A 14,948-nucleotide genomic window follows, 5' to 3' on the forward strand; every position below is an offset into this window, starting at 1 on the left:
AAATTTTGGCCCATTCATCTTTGCAAAGTTGTTGTAATTCAGCCACATTGGATGATTTCCAAGCATGAACCGCCTTAAGGTCATGCCACAGCATCTCAATTGGATTAAGGTCAGGACTTTGACTAGGCCACTCCAAAGTCTTAAATTTTGTTTTTCTTAAGCAATTCAGAGGTGGAGTTGCTGGTGTCTTTTGGATTATTGTCCTGTGTATAACCCAAGTGCACTTTAGTTTGGGGTCACAAACAGCTGGCCAGACATTCTCCTTCATGACTTTTTGGTAGACTGCAGAATTCAAGGTTCCATTTACCACGGCAAGTCTTCTAGGTCCTGAAGCAGCAAAACAGCCCCAGATAATCACACTACCACCACCATATTTTACGGTTGGTAGGATGTTCCTTTTCTGAAATGCTGTATTACAGTACTTGTATGCCAGATGTAATGGGACATACACCTTCCAAAAAGTTCAACTTTTGGCTAGCAAGTCCAGAGTATTCTCCCAAAAGTCTTGGCGATCATAAAGATGTTTTCTGGCAAAACTGAAATGAGCTTTTGTTCTTTTTGCACCTTGGCCACTCCTGGTAAGGTTCACCACTGTTCCATTTTTTTTGCTGTTTGTGTATGATGGCTCACTGTGGTTCTCTGGAGTCCCAAAACTTTAGAAAAGGCTTTATATCCTTTTCCAGACTGAGATCTCCATTACTTTTTCTCATTTGTTCCTGAATTTTTGGATTACAGCATGAGGTCTATCTAGATTTTGATGACCTTTTGGTCTACTTCACTTTGTCAGGCATGTCCTTTTTAAGTGACTTATTGATTAAGAACAGTTGTATTCAGGCTAGTGTTTCTAGAGAAATTGAACTCCGCTTCCCAAAGAAGTGATAAACCAGTTAATTTGTTTTAAGTAAGGTGGGGGGGGCAATCACTTTTTCACACGGGGCCCTGTAGGTTTGGATTTCTTTTTCCCTTAATAGAGGCCTTCATTTAAAAACTGCATTTTGTGCTTACTTGTGTTATCTTTGTCTATTTAAATTTGTTTTGTGAACTGAAACATTTTAAGTGTAACAAACATGCAAAAGAATAAAAACTCAGGAAGGGGGCAAACTTTTTCACACCACTGTATGTATCTGGCTCTGACCCCTGAGTATGCTGTATTCAAAAGCACCATATGTCCACCATTCCTATATGGCAGGATGTGTAGGGAATAATGTACTGTAATTCATGTGACACTTTTTGAGTAGTATCAAAAGATGTACTAAACTAAAGGCACTATAGTTTTCCTTCCCACCACTGCCTGTTGACTGTATTATTCCCTTTCAGAAAGCCTTGGTTCCTGGGTGCAGTTTTTTACATTACTTAACTAATAAACTATGTCTAGTTACAGGGCAAATTGGCAATATAAGGAATGTATTATGTTAAAATGACCCTACAGGTCTTTTTAAGATCTTATGAAAGGAACAGTGAGTAAAATGTCAAAATAAGGTTTAAAACACTGCTAATCTGAATCGCTGATTCCAACCCCAACTGCACATACCGAAAAAGCCTGCGGCAGCCAGAGCTCCTACCTCACTGACTTGATTTTGGATTAGCTCGGAGCTGGAGGTACTGCAGAAACACTTGCTTTCTGTGAGGTAAAACAATTACCTGCCTGTTTTATCTCACAAACAGCAGTTGCAAACCACTGCTATGTCTGTATAATCACTTATTTTGCCCCTCTACGCCTTTTGCCCAGGAGCTGTGGTATAATCAGACAATGTTACTGCACGGTCAGACACAGCCATTGCACAGTAGTCTGCAGGGGTCCATTTATAAGATTATCAGAATGAGCATATATATAATTTTTTTTTTTTTTTTTAACACATCCAATTGTGAAAATTATTTTTATTCCAAGATCTGTTAATTAAAAAGTACTTTGTTCGTGAGAAAATCCCTTTTATTTTATTTTGTAAATGCTTAATGTGCCTTTTCAGGAAATTGAATAAATCTGCTGACTTTTAGGCTGTGTGCCCACTATGTGTTTTTGATGCGGAATTTCCACAGCAGAAACGCTTTAAAAACGCTTGGTAATCCGTGCCCCATGATCCCCAATGAAAATCTTCATGTTCTGTGCCCATGCTGCGGAATTTTCCTTGCGGAAAAATCCACAGCATGTCCATTATGTGTGCGTTTCTGCTTGTGGATTTGAGGTCCCAATGCACTTGAAAAACGCAAGTAAAATCCGCAAGCGTTTTTGACTGCCAGGAACATGCAGAAACGCTGCAGAAATTTTCTGCTTCATTTCTGCATCGTGGGCACATAGCCTAATAGCCATGTATTTTGTTTGAAGTTTTCAGTGGACATATGAAGGGTAATCTTCCACATGCCGTATCTGTTACAGAATTTCTGCACATTTAGGCTGTGTGCCCACTGTGCATTTTTCAAGCTGTTTTGATGTGGATTTTCCGCAGCGTAAACGCTTGCAAAACACTTGGTAATCTGTGCCCCATGATCCCCAATGAAAGTCTGCATGTTCTGTGCCCATGCTTCGGAATTTTCCGCAGTGGATTTTCCTTGCATAAAAATCCGCAGCATGTCCATTATTTCTGTGTTTCTGCATGCAGATTTGAGGTTCCAATGCATTTGAAAAATGCAAGTCAAATCCGCATGTAAAAACGCTACAAAAACGTATCAAACGCATGTAAAATCTGCAAGCGTTTTTACATGCAGAAACGCTGCAGAAATGCTGTATATTTTTTACGCTTCTCCCTGGCAGGAAAAAGGCATGCGGATTTTACATGCGTTTTTCCCGCCAGGTAGAAGCGTTTGTCAACCCGCATGCAGAAATGCATGCAAAAACGCTTATCAAGCGTTTTTCGAAGCGATTTTAGCATCAATTGGAAAAGTGCTTGACAACTTTTTCACACTATATAAAACCATGCAACCGGCATGGATTTATATAGTGTGACCAAGTAATAGTTAAAAAAAAGAATAAGAATGGTAAAAAATAAAGAATATACTTACCTTCTGATAGCCTCCGGTCTCCTTCTCCGCTCCGTTCGGCTCGCGGTGGTGTGAAGGACCAGCAATGACGTCATTGTGTCATGTGGCAGGTCACGCGACCGCCGGCGTCAGCTGTCGTGTGACCTGTCACATGACTCAATGATGTCATGTCAGGTCCTCACACCACCGCGAGCCGCCCAACACATCGCACGCATCGCTGAGGAGGCCGGGGGACATCGGAAGGCAAATATAATCTTTATTTTTTATTCTTTTTTTTTTTGACAGTTTCTATAGTACCCAGGTCTGGATGAGTCTCCTCTTCTCCAGACCTGGGTACCATCCGCACATTGAACCCTGTGATACCCGCTTGTGCAGATGCAGTGATGTGAATGTCACGCGGTCCAATGCAAGTCAATGGTGACTATTACGCTGCGTGTCCGCAAAATTATTGGAGATGCTGCGTATTGTTCCACAATGATAATCCGCACATGTGGATTATCATTGGGGACCTTGGGGCACGTATTACCAAGCGTTTTAAGCGTTTTCGCTGTGGAAATTCCACAGCAGAAACGCTTGAAAAATGCATAGTGTGCACGCAGCCTGACAGTTTGAGAATCTGTAGATTTCTGGAGCTGGTCAAAGTATTCTGCAGATTTATTTAGATTTTTTGTTTTTTCAATCTTATTCAAAATGCTACTACAGTGAATTTGCTTAATCCTCATCTTGCGGAAGATGCCCTTTTAGTTCATCCTGAAATAATAAAAATATATATTATATAGTGCCAACGTATTCCGCAGCGCTTTACAATTCAGAGGTTCATATACAGCAGTAATAAGTAACAGTTAAAGATAACAATAATTAAAGCACAAATAAAAACCCTGCTCATAAGAGAATACAGTCTACAATAAGGTGGGGGTGACACAAAATACAAGTGCTTATTTACAATGATGGTCCAGCCATCTTGAGGGAATGGGGGATAGATAAAGGCTGCATGAGCTCATCATCAGCCAGTATTTGTAGTGCTTTTGGGTGCGGTGGAGTTTGATGGACAATTATGTTCAGAGAAATGGTGAATGGGCTATATACAAAGGGACTTTGATTAGCGAACATGATGGGCAAGCTTTTAAAAAGATGTGTTTTTAGGGAGTGCCTAAAACTGTAAGTTGTGGTTCGTTCTAATTTTTTGGGGTACAGCATTAAGTGCAACAACTCGGAAGAAGTCTTGGAGCCAGGAGTGGGAGATGATTTGAATTCAGTGGTTTGTGTATGTAGATCATATATAGTATGTAAAATGTGTATGTGTGTAACATACGTGTGTGTGTGTGTATATATTGTATTGTTTTTTTATATTTATCGTATTTTGAGTTTTTAAATTTTAGCTTTTTTTTTATTTAAATGAAACGAAGTAAACTCATTAGTATTAAGACCAGACTTGTTAGATGGCTTTAGTTGGACTACTCACTCTTAAGCCTGGATTGCCATTGTCATGATTGTACTGTCAGCTGTTCGTAAATAACTTTATTGCAAGAGTTTTAGGTTGCAGAGTACTTTGACTCCCCATTCTCCGGATTGGTGGGGTCCTGGCAGTAACCCCAAGCATCCATACTTTATTTTCTGTGCTGTGGATAGGTAACACATGTTTAGCTTGTTCTAAGCTTGAGAGGTGCATCTAGATGAACAATAGCTGTATCACAACCTGTTGTATATAACTTTTCTGCCATCTAAAATATTACAACTAAATATTGCATTACAATATATATTAGGTAAATGCCCTAACATAGTAACATAGTAACATTAGTTTGTAAAGCCGAATAAAGACTTGCGTCCATCAAGTTCGACCTGTTAGTTCTGTAATTGCTAAAGTTGATCCAGAGGAGGGCAAAAACCCCAAATGATTTAGCCAATCTTCACCTGAGGAAAAATTCCCTCCCGACTCTGAAACCAGCAGTCAGAATAAATCCCTGTATCAACCTACTATTTTATTTTTAAGTATATGCTGAAATCTGCCTGGTATCTAGAAATGCATCCAGTCCCCGCTTGAACTGGTGTAGTGAATCTGACATTACCGTCTCCTCACTCAGTGAATTCCATATTCTCACTGCTCTTACCGTAAAGAATAGAGATGAGCGGTGTTCGACTAGAACTGTTCGCCAATCTCAAATTCGAGCTGTTTTGGGCGGTGTTCGAGTTGTTCGACGAACCCGAACGATTTGCAAAAAATTCGGCTGTTCGAGGTTATGTTCGATAACTGTTCGTGCACCAAAAGCGTGTCCTGCATGTCTGGCGCTATTTAGAGCACCAATCATGCAGGGATTGTCTGCCACTCACTGTAATGCCACAGCCATGGTGGTTGTGGCATTACAGTGATTGCCCAAATCGATGGGAACAGTGCCAACAGTGAAACATGAAAAGCCGGCAATTCAGCAGCGGCATACACCTGTACCCGACAATTTAGAACCGAAAGAATAGAGCTTCACACATAGATTAGATAGATATAAACATGTCAGCCACATATATACGAAGTACAGTGAAAGTGCTGCTTACTGTACTTGTCATTTAGCGTAAAGGATTTATCAAAAAAAATAATAGTGTTTTCATGCACCGTCTCTTTAAAAAAGCCGGCCGGCAATTCAGCATCTGTACCCGACAATTTATAACAGACAGAATAGAGCTTCACACATAGATTAGATAGATAGAAACATGTCAGTCACATATATATGAAGTACAGTGATAGTGTTGGTTACTGTACTTGTCATTTAGTATTAAAATAAAGGATTTATTAAAAAAATTGGCGTGGGGTTCCCCTTAATTTTAGGCTCTAGCGGAGGTTAAGCAGACAGCTGGGGCAGATGTTTGAAGCCTGGGAAGGGGGTAATACCCACGGAGCTTCCCAGGCTACTAATATCAGCCCCCAGCTGAATACATAGCCTTTACTAGCTATTAAAATGGGGACCCCCCAAAAAAAATGACGTGGGGTCCCCCCTAATTTAATAGCTAGCAAAGGCTAGGCAGACAGCTGGGGGCTGATATTAATAGCCCAGGAAGGGAGCCATGAATATTGGCCCCCTCCCAGGCTAGAAACACCAGCCGTCAGCCGCCCCAGAAATGGCGCATTCATAGGATGCGCCAATTCTGGCACTTAGCCTCGCTCTTCCACGCTGCCCTGGTGCGGTGGCAGGGGGTAATAGGGTTGGGGTTGATGTCAGCTTATAATGCCAGCTGACATCAAGCCCAGGTTAGTAATGGAGAGGCGTCTATAAGACACCCCCATTACTAACCCCATAGTCAAAGTTAAAAAAAGCACAAACACCCAGAATAAAGTCCTTTAATTGAAATAAAGACACAATCCTTTATTGTTCTAAATTAAACCATACTTACCGTCACGCCCATTCCAGCTGAAGCCAACGATCTCCTGCAATAAAAGAAAAATAATAAACCAACCTCATCCTTACCTTTCCATGGTTCCCATGACAGCTTCAGCTCTGCTACATCGAGATGACAGGCTGGACCGCAGCAGAACGCTGCCATCCAGCCTCTCATCCCGCAGACACTGAGAAGCGCAGGCTTGCTTGCGCTGCTCAGCGTCTCTCTGTGACGACATCCAGATGAGCCGAGTTCATGTCCAATGAACTCGGCTCACCTCATGCACGTCACTGACAGCGTGGGAAAATTCTCACGCTGAAGCGGTGAGTGCAGGAGAATTTTCCCACGCTGTCAGTGACGTGCATAAGGTGAGCTCATGTCCAATGAACTCAGCTCACCTCCTGCACGTCACTGACAGCGTGGGAGAATTCTCCTGCACTCAGCGCTTCAGTGTGAGAATTCTCCCATGCTGAAGCGCTGAGTGCAGGAGAATTTTCCCACGCTGTCAGTGACGTGCATGAGGTGAGCCGAGTTCATTGGACATTAACTCGGCTCATCTGGATGCCCTCACAGAGAGACACTGTGGAGCGCAAGCAAGCCTGCGCTTCTCAGTGTCTACGGGATGACAGGCTGGATGGCAGCGTTCTGCTGCGGTCCAGCCTGTCATCTCGATGTAGCAGAGCTGAAGCTGTCATGGGAACCATGGAAAGGTAAGGATGATGTTGCTTTATTATTTTTCTTTTATTTCAGGAGATCGTTGGCTTCAGCTGGAATGGGCGTGATGGTAAGTATGGTTTAATTTAGAACAATAAAGAATTGTGTGTTTATTTCAATTAAAGGACTTTTTTCTGGGTGTTGTGTTTTTTTTAAATACTTTACTAGAAATTCATGGTGGTCATGTCTAATATTGGCGTGACCCCATGAATTTCGGGCTTAGGGCCAGCTGATAATGCCAAGCTGGCCCTAACCCCTTTATTACCCAGTGAGCCACCGCATCAGGGCCCTGGATGAGTTGGGTACAGCGCCAGAAGATGGCGCTTCTATGAACGCGCCATTTTCCGGGGTGGCTGCGGACTGCAATTTGCAGCGGGGGTGGCCCAGAAAGCTTGGGCCTCCCTGCGCTGCGGATTCCAGCCCCCAGCTGCCTAGTTGTACCTGGCTGGACACAAAAACAGGGCGAAGCCCCACGTCAATTTTTTTAAAATTATTTCATGAATTTCCTGAAATAATTTAAAAAAATTGAAGTGGGGCTTCGCACTATATTTGTGTCCAGCCAGGTACAGCAGGCAGGAACGGGCTGCCCCCAACCACCAGCTGCCTATTTGTACCTGGCCGGACACAACAATATAGGGAAGGCCTTTTTTTCTTAATTATTTCATGAATTTCATGAAATAATTAAAAAAAAAGTACGTGGGGCTTCGCCCTATTTTTGTGTCCAGCCAGGTACAACTAGGCAGCTGGGGGCTGGAATCTGCAGCGCAGGGAGGCCCAAGCTTTCTGGGCCCCCCCCCCGCTACAAATTGCAGTCCGCAGCCACCCCGGAAAATGGCGCGTTCATAGAAGCGCCATCTTCTGGCGCTGTACCCAACTCATCCAGGGCCCTGGTGCGGTGGCTCACTGGGTAATAAAGGGGTTAGGGCCAGCTTGGTATTATCAGCTGGCCCCAAGCCCAAAATTCATGGGGTCACGCCAGTATTAGACATGACCGCCATGAATTTCTAGTAAAGTATTTAAAAAAAACACAACACCCAGAATAAAGTCCTTTAATTGAAATAAAGACACAATTCTTTATTGTTCTAAATTAAACCATACTTACCATCACACCCATTCCAGCTGAAGCCAACGATCTCCTGCAATAAAAGAAAAATAATAAACCAACCTCATCCTTACCTTTCCATGGTTCCCACGACAGCTTCAGCTCTGCTACATCGAGATGACTGGCTGGACCGCAGCAGAACGCTGCCATCCAGTCTGTCATCCCGCAGACACTGAGAAGCGCAGGCATGCTTGCGCTCCTCACTGTCTCGCTGTGACGGCATCCAGATGAGCCGAGGTCATGTCCAATGAACTCGGCTCACCTCATGCACGTCACTGACAGCGTGGGAAAATTCTCACGCTGAAGTGCTGAGTGCAGGAGAATTCTCCCACGCTGTCAGTGATGTGCATGAGGTGAGCTCATGTCCAATGAACTCAGCTCACCTCCTGCACGTCACTGACAGCGTGGGAAAATTCTCCTGCACTCAGCGCTTCAGCGTGGGAGAATTCTCACGCTGAAGCGCTGAGTGCAGGAGAATTCTCCCACGCTGTCAGTGACGTGCAGGAGGTGAGCTGAGTTCATTGGACATGAGCTCACCTTATGCACGTCACTGACAGCGTGGGAGAATTCTCCTGCACTCACCGCTTCAGCGTGAGAATTTTCCCACGCTGTCAGTGACGTGCATGAGGTGAGCCGAGTTCATTGGACATGAACTCGGCTCATCTGGATGTCGTCACAGAGAGACGCTGAGCAGCGCAAGCAAGCCTGCGCTTCTCAGTGTCTGCGGGATGAGAGGCTGGATGGCAGCGTTCTGCTGCGGTCCAGCCTGTCATCTCGATGTAGCAGAGCTGAAGCTGTCGTGGGAACCATGGAAAGGTAAGGATGAGGTTGGTTTATTATTTTTCTTTTATTGCAGGAGATCGTTGGCTTCAGCTGGAATGGGCGTGACGGTAAGTATGGTTTAATTTAGAACAATAAAGGATTGTGTCTTTATTTCAATTAAAGGACTTTATTCTGGGTGTTTGTGTTTTTTTTAACTTTGACTATGGGGTTAGTAATGGGGGTGTCTTATAGACGCCTCTCCATTACTAACCTGGGCTTGATGTCAGCTGGCATTATAAGCTGACATCAACCCCAACCCTATTACCCCCTGCCACCGCACCAGGGCAGCGTGGAAGAGCGAGGCTAAGTGCCAGAATTGGCGCATCCTATGAATGCGCCATTTCTGGGGCGGCTGACGGCTGGTGTTTCTAGCCTGGGAGGGGGCCAATATTCATGGCTCCCTTCCTGGGCTATTAATATCAGCCCCCAGCTGTCTGCCTAGCCTTTGCTAGCTATTAAATTAGGGGGGACCCCACGTCATTTTTTTTGGGGGGTCCCCCATTTTAATAGCTAGTAAAGGCTATGTATTCAGCTGGGGGCTGATATTAGTAGCCTGGGAAGCTCCGTGGGTATTACCCCCTTCCCAGGCTTCAAACATCTGCCCCAGCTGTCTGCTTAACCTCCGCTAGAGCCTAAAATTAAGGGGAACCCCACGCCAATTTTTTTAATAATAAATCCTTTATTTTAATACTAAATGACAAGTACAGTAACCAACACTATCACTGTACTTCATATATATGTGACTGACATGTTTCTATCTATCTAATCTATGTGTGATGCTCTATCTTTCTGTTCTAAATTGTCGGGTACCGCTGCTGAATTGCCGGCCGGCTTTTTTAAAGAGACAGTGCATGAAAACACTATTATTTTTTTAAATAAATCCTTTACACTAAATGACAAGTACAGTAAGCAACACTGTCACTGTACTTATTATATATGTGACTGACCTGTTTCTATCTATCTAATCTATGTGTGAAGCTCTATTCTTTCTGTTCTAAATTGTCGGGTACAGATGCTGAATTGCCGGCCGGCTTTTTTAAAGAGACGGTGCATGAAAACACTAATATATTTTTTTTAATAAATCCTTTACACTAAATGACAAGTGCAGTAACCAACACTGTCACTGTGCTTCTTATATGTGTGACTGACATGTTTCTAGCTATCTAATCTATGTGTGATGCTCTATTCCTTCTTGTCTAAATTGTCGGGTACCGGTGTATGCCGCTGCTGAATTTGCCGGCCGGCTTTTTTAAAGAGAGTGTCTTCTGAGCAGTTTGTCAGCTTTTGGACACCTTTGCAGGTGTTTTCTATGTGTTTCTATGTGTTTTTGTTTGCCTGCCATTGGTTTTAACGGTGTTCGACGGTGTTCTAAGGTGTTCGACGAACCGAACCGAACCCGAACACTACGGGGGTGGCTCAACACTAGTAAAGAACCCCTTCCTATGCTGGTGCTGAAACCTTTTCTCTTCCAGTCTTAGTGAATGCCCTCTTGTTACCGTAATATCCCTCCTTTTGAACAAATCCCGGGCAAGATCTCTATACTGTCCCCTAACATATTTGTACACATTTATTATGTCCCCCCTCAACCTTCTCTTTTCCAGGCTGAATAGTCCTAGTTTTGCCAACCTCTCTGGGTATTGCAGTCCCTCCATTCCCTTTATTAATTTTGTTGCCCTCCTTTGTACCTTTTCAAGCTCATTTATATCCTTTCTATATATTGGGGCCCATAACTGAGCACAGTATTCCAAGTGTGGTCTGACCAGTGCTTTGTACAGTGGAAGAACAATGTTCTTATCCTTTGCAGCTATACCTCTTCTGATACATCCCATTACCCTGTTTGCCCTTACAGCAGCGGCCTGACTTTGGGCACTCCAATTTAGTTTGCTATCAATCAAGATGCCCAAGTCCTTCTCCATCTCTGAATTCCCCAATGATTTCCCATTCAGTGAGTACTGGTGACTTCCATTTTTCCTTCCCATATGTATGACCTTACATTTCTCCTCGTTAAACCTCATTTGCCATTTAATGCTCCACCTACCCAGCTTATCCAAATCCCTCTGTAAGTCTGCACTGTCATCTTTTGTATTAATTGTTTTACATAACTGTCATCTGCAAATGTTGATATTTTACTATTTATCCCGTTGACTATGTCGTTAATAAAGATATTAAATAACGTTGGGCCTAGTACAGACCCCTGTGGTACCCCACTAGTGACGCTTACCCAATCTGAGTATATTCCATTTATAACCACCCTCTGCCTTCTATCCTTTAGCCAGTTAGCTACCCACTTGCAGACATTTTCCCCCAGCCCCATCATTCTCATTTTGTATACCAACCTATTATGTGGCACGCTATCGAACGCTTTTGAGAAGTCGAGATACATGACATCCACTGGTTCCCCCTGATCTACTCGAGAGCTAACCTCCTCGTAGAAGTCAATCAGGTTTGTTTGGCAGCAGAGATTCCTCGTGAATCCATGTTGGTTCGGGATTAAAAGATTATTCGCATCAAGATGCTCCGTAATTGCCTCTTTAATGAAGCTTTCAAAAATTTTGCCCACAACGGACGTCACTCACCGGCCGATAGTTTCCGGCGTCACTTTTCGCTCCCTTTTTGAATATTGGCACTACATTCGCCTGTCGCCAATCAAGTGGCACAGACCCAGTCTCAACAGAGTCCTTAAATATAAGATATAACTGTCTGTCTATCACATTACTTAGTTCCCTTAGTACCCGTGGGTGTATGCCATCAGGTCCTGGTGATTTGTTTATTTTAATGTTACTGAGGCGTTTCTATACCTCAACTTGGGTTAGATTTGTCATACTTAGTGGAGGATTAAGCTTGTCACTTCTCATTTCTCCTGTTCTATTTCCTTTGTGAAAGTTGTCGAAAAAAAATTATTTAATAGATTAGCTTTATCCTCATCTTTCTCTGATTTTGCCTTTCTCACTTTTTATCGGTCCAATATTATCCGATTTAATCCTTTTACTATTTATATACGTAAAGAACAGTTTGGGATTTGATCTACTTTCCCTAGCAATACGTTTCTCTGTTTCCTCCTTTGCTATTTTAATTTGTTTTTTACAGGTTCTCGTTTTTTCCTTGTAACACATTAGTGCCTCCTTACTGTTTTCCTGTTTTAATCTCTTGAATGCCTCTTTTTTGCTATTTAACGCCCCTTTTACGTTCTTGTTCAACCATATTGGTTTCCTCTTATTTCTGGCCCTTTTATTCCCATACGGAATATACCTCTCGCACTGAGTATTCAGAATTCTTTTGAAGGTTTCCCATTTACTATTAGTATTTCATTGATTAAGTACTTTGTCCCAGTCAATAAGTTGAAGGTTTTCTATCAGCTGATCAAACTTCGCCCTCCTAAAGTTTAATGTTTTGTTGTTTAGTCAATATTAAGTCCAACACGGCCTTCCCTCTCGTTGGTTCCTGCACTAGTTGGGAGAGATAATTCTCCTTAATATTTGTCGAGAACCTTTTTCCTTTCTGAGATCTACAGGTTTCTGTTTCCCAGTCAATATCCGGGTAGTTGAAATCCCCCTTTACAATCACTTCATTATGTTTTGCTACTTTGTCTATTTGCCCTAATAGCAGATTCTCATTCTCCTCTGTTATATTTGGTGGCTTATAGCAGACCCCCAGTAATATTTTATTTTTTTTTACCTCCTCTATCTCTACCCACATGGACTCAACCCCCTCTTCTCCCTCTCCTATATCTTCCCTTAGTCTGGGTTTTAGACATGACTTTACATATAAGCAGACTCCTCCGCCTTTCCCCTGTTTCCGGTCCCTTCTAAATAAACTATAATCTAATAAATTTACCGCCCAGTCGTAGCTATCGTCTAGCCAAGTCTCTGTTATACCTATTATGTCATACCTCTCCTCCGATATAAGCGCCCGCAGCTCATCCGCCTTATTGGTCAGGCTTCTTGCATTGGTCAGCATGCAAGATAAAACTTTGGGGTTATTTAGCATCCTATTCTTCTCTAACGCTCTAACTGTACTATCCCCACCCCCCTCTCCACCCTCATTATATTCACTTCTCCCCTTCCCCCTTGCTTGCCTCACATCCCACCTATTTCCTTGGTTTCCCCCCCCGTCTCTAGTTTAAAAACTCCTCCAACCTATTAGCCATCTTCTTCCCCAGCACCGCTGCACCCTCCCCATTGAGGTGCAGCCCGTCCCTACGGTAGAGCCTGTAGCCGACCGCGAAGTCGGCCCAGTTCTCCATGAACCCAAACCCTTCTGCCTTGCACCAACTCTTTAGCCACTTATTCACCTCCCTAACTTCCCGTTGGCGCTCCTGTGTGGCTCGCGGGATTGGTAGTATTTCTGAGAAAACTACCTTGGAGGTCCTTGCCCTAAGCTTCCTACCTAGGTCCCTGAAATCATTTTTAAGGACCCTCCATCTACCACTCACTTTATCATTGGTGCCGATGTGGACCATGACCGCTGGGTCTTCGCCAGCCCCACCCAGTAACCTGTCAACCCGATCCCCCGGACTTGAGCGCCAGGGAGGCAGCACACCGTTCGGCGATCCCGGTCTTTGTGACAGATTGCCCTGTCTGTCCCCCTAATAATAGTCACCCACTACCAGAACCTGTCTTGCCTGCCCTACACTTTCCCCCCCTCCCCCTCATTACTGGAGCATACACTCCCCCGGCGGTCAGAGGATCTGTCGTGCTCCAATAATGCCGGTTCTGAACCAGCCTTCCTATACTTCTTCCCTCTATCCCTCCTAACTGTTATCCAGCTCCCTGCCTGTTCAGCCTGCACTTCCCCTCTATGCTCCACCCCCAGTATTGACCCATTGAGTGTCTGCTTGGTGAGCAGCAAACTCCGTTCCATGTTGTCGATGCTCCTCAGTATCGCTATCTGAGCACTTAGATCCAGAATTTGGGCTTCCAAGTGCACGATATGCTCACATCTCTCGCAGCAGTATGGATCCTCGAGCGGTTGCTCACGGAATGCATACATTGCGCAAGATGTACACTGCACGGCTCCGGCCAACATAGACGTCATTCTAAATATGGGGATACAGTCAGTGTGTGTATGTATGTATGTATGTATGTATGTATGTATGTAATACAAAACACAATTATTTATATATAGGTGTATGGACGGGGATCAATTAGGGATGTGCAAGTGTATCAATTAGATATCGGCGGTGGATTAATTAAGTAAAAAGTAAAGTAAAGAGAGAATGAAATACAGTCAGCAATTCAGTCCTAAGTCCTCCCTTCCAAAGTCACTGAAAAACAAGTCACACACTTACTTTCGTTCGCACTTGCGCTCCGGACACACGCAGCTCGTTCACACTCGCAAACTAAGAGATTTAAAGAGTTTTTTTTTTTTTCCTTTTCCAGCAATGTACCCTTCAGCTCAATGCACTTCCAAAAAATATACACTTGCACATAATCCTTGAAATGGTCTCTAGTAACAGTATTTGTTTTTTTTTAGTAACCAGAACAGTTCACTATAGTGTTCTCTGTAGTTATGTATGATTTATTCACTCAGGTTTCATATCCGTGGTCTTCCAGACACTGCGCTCACTAGTTATCGCCTGAACAATGGCTACTTAGACTTGTATGTAAAGCGCAGCATTCTGCATGCTAAACCTTCACGATTAGTTATCTAAATCCCTTACATTAGTGACATTTTCTCATGCAGGGCAGGCCAGCTGTAGTCCTTGATGTATCTAGTATCCGTATTATGGTTGTAGAAAGTAATGAGTGTGCAGTGCTGGAGACAAACCTTGGAGGCTATTGGACTGGCTGTTTTTGGGTGCATAATCACCAATCTCAGTGATTTTGTGAGACCCATCAGGTCCTACACTATATAAATATTTTATGTAACTGCAGATGCACGTGATGCTATTCTGATTCCAAAATGGGAATATACTGTTTGGCTGAATGCTCACTATGCGTTTTTTAAGCGTTTCTGCAGCGGCAATTCCGCG

General features: G+C 43.5%; 1 protein-coding gene across 10 annotated transcripts in view; it reads left to right on the forward strand.

Annotated features, from left to right (window-relative positions):
- GRB10 (growth factor receptor bound protein 10) overlaps window positions 1-14,948 on the forward strand; it is a 302,376-nt gene that overhangs the window by 176,312 nt on the left and 111,116 nt on the right. The window lies entirely within an intron of this gene.

Source organism: Phyllobates terribilis, unplaced genomic scaffold (assembly GCF_046119375.1).
Source record: "Phyllobates terribilis strain yellow unplaced genomic scaffold, ASM4611937v1 Scaffold_4__5_contigs__length_816908805, whole genome shotgun sequence".
NCBI classification, from domain to species: domain Eukaryota; kingdom Metazoa; phylum Chordata; class Amphibia; order Anura; family Dendrobatidae; genus Phyllobates; species Phyllobates terribilis.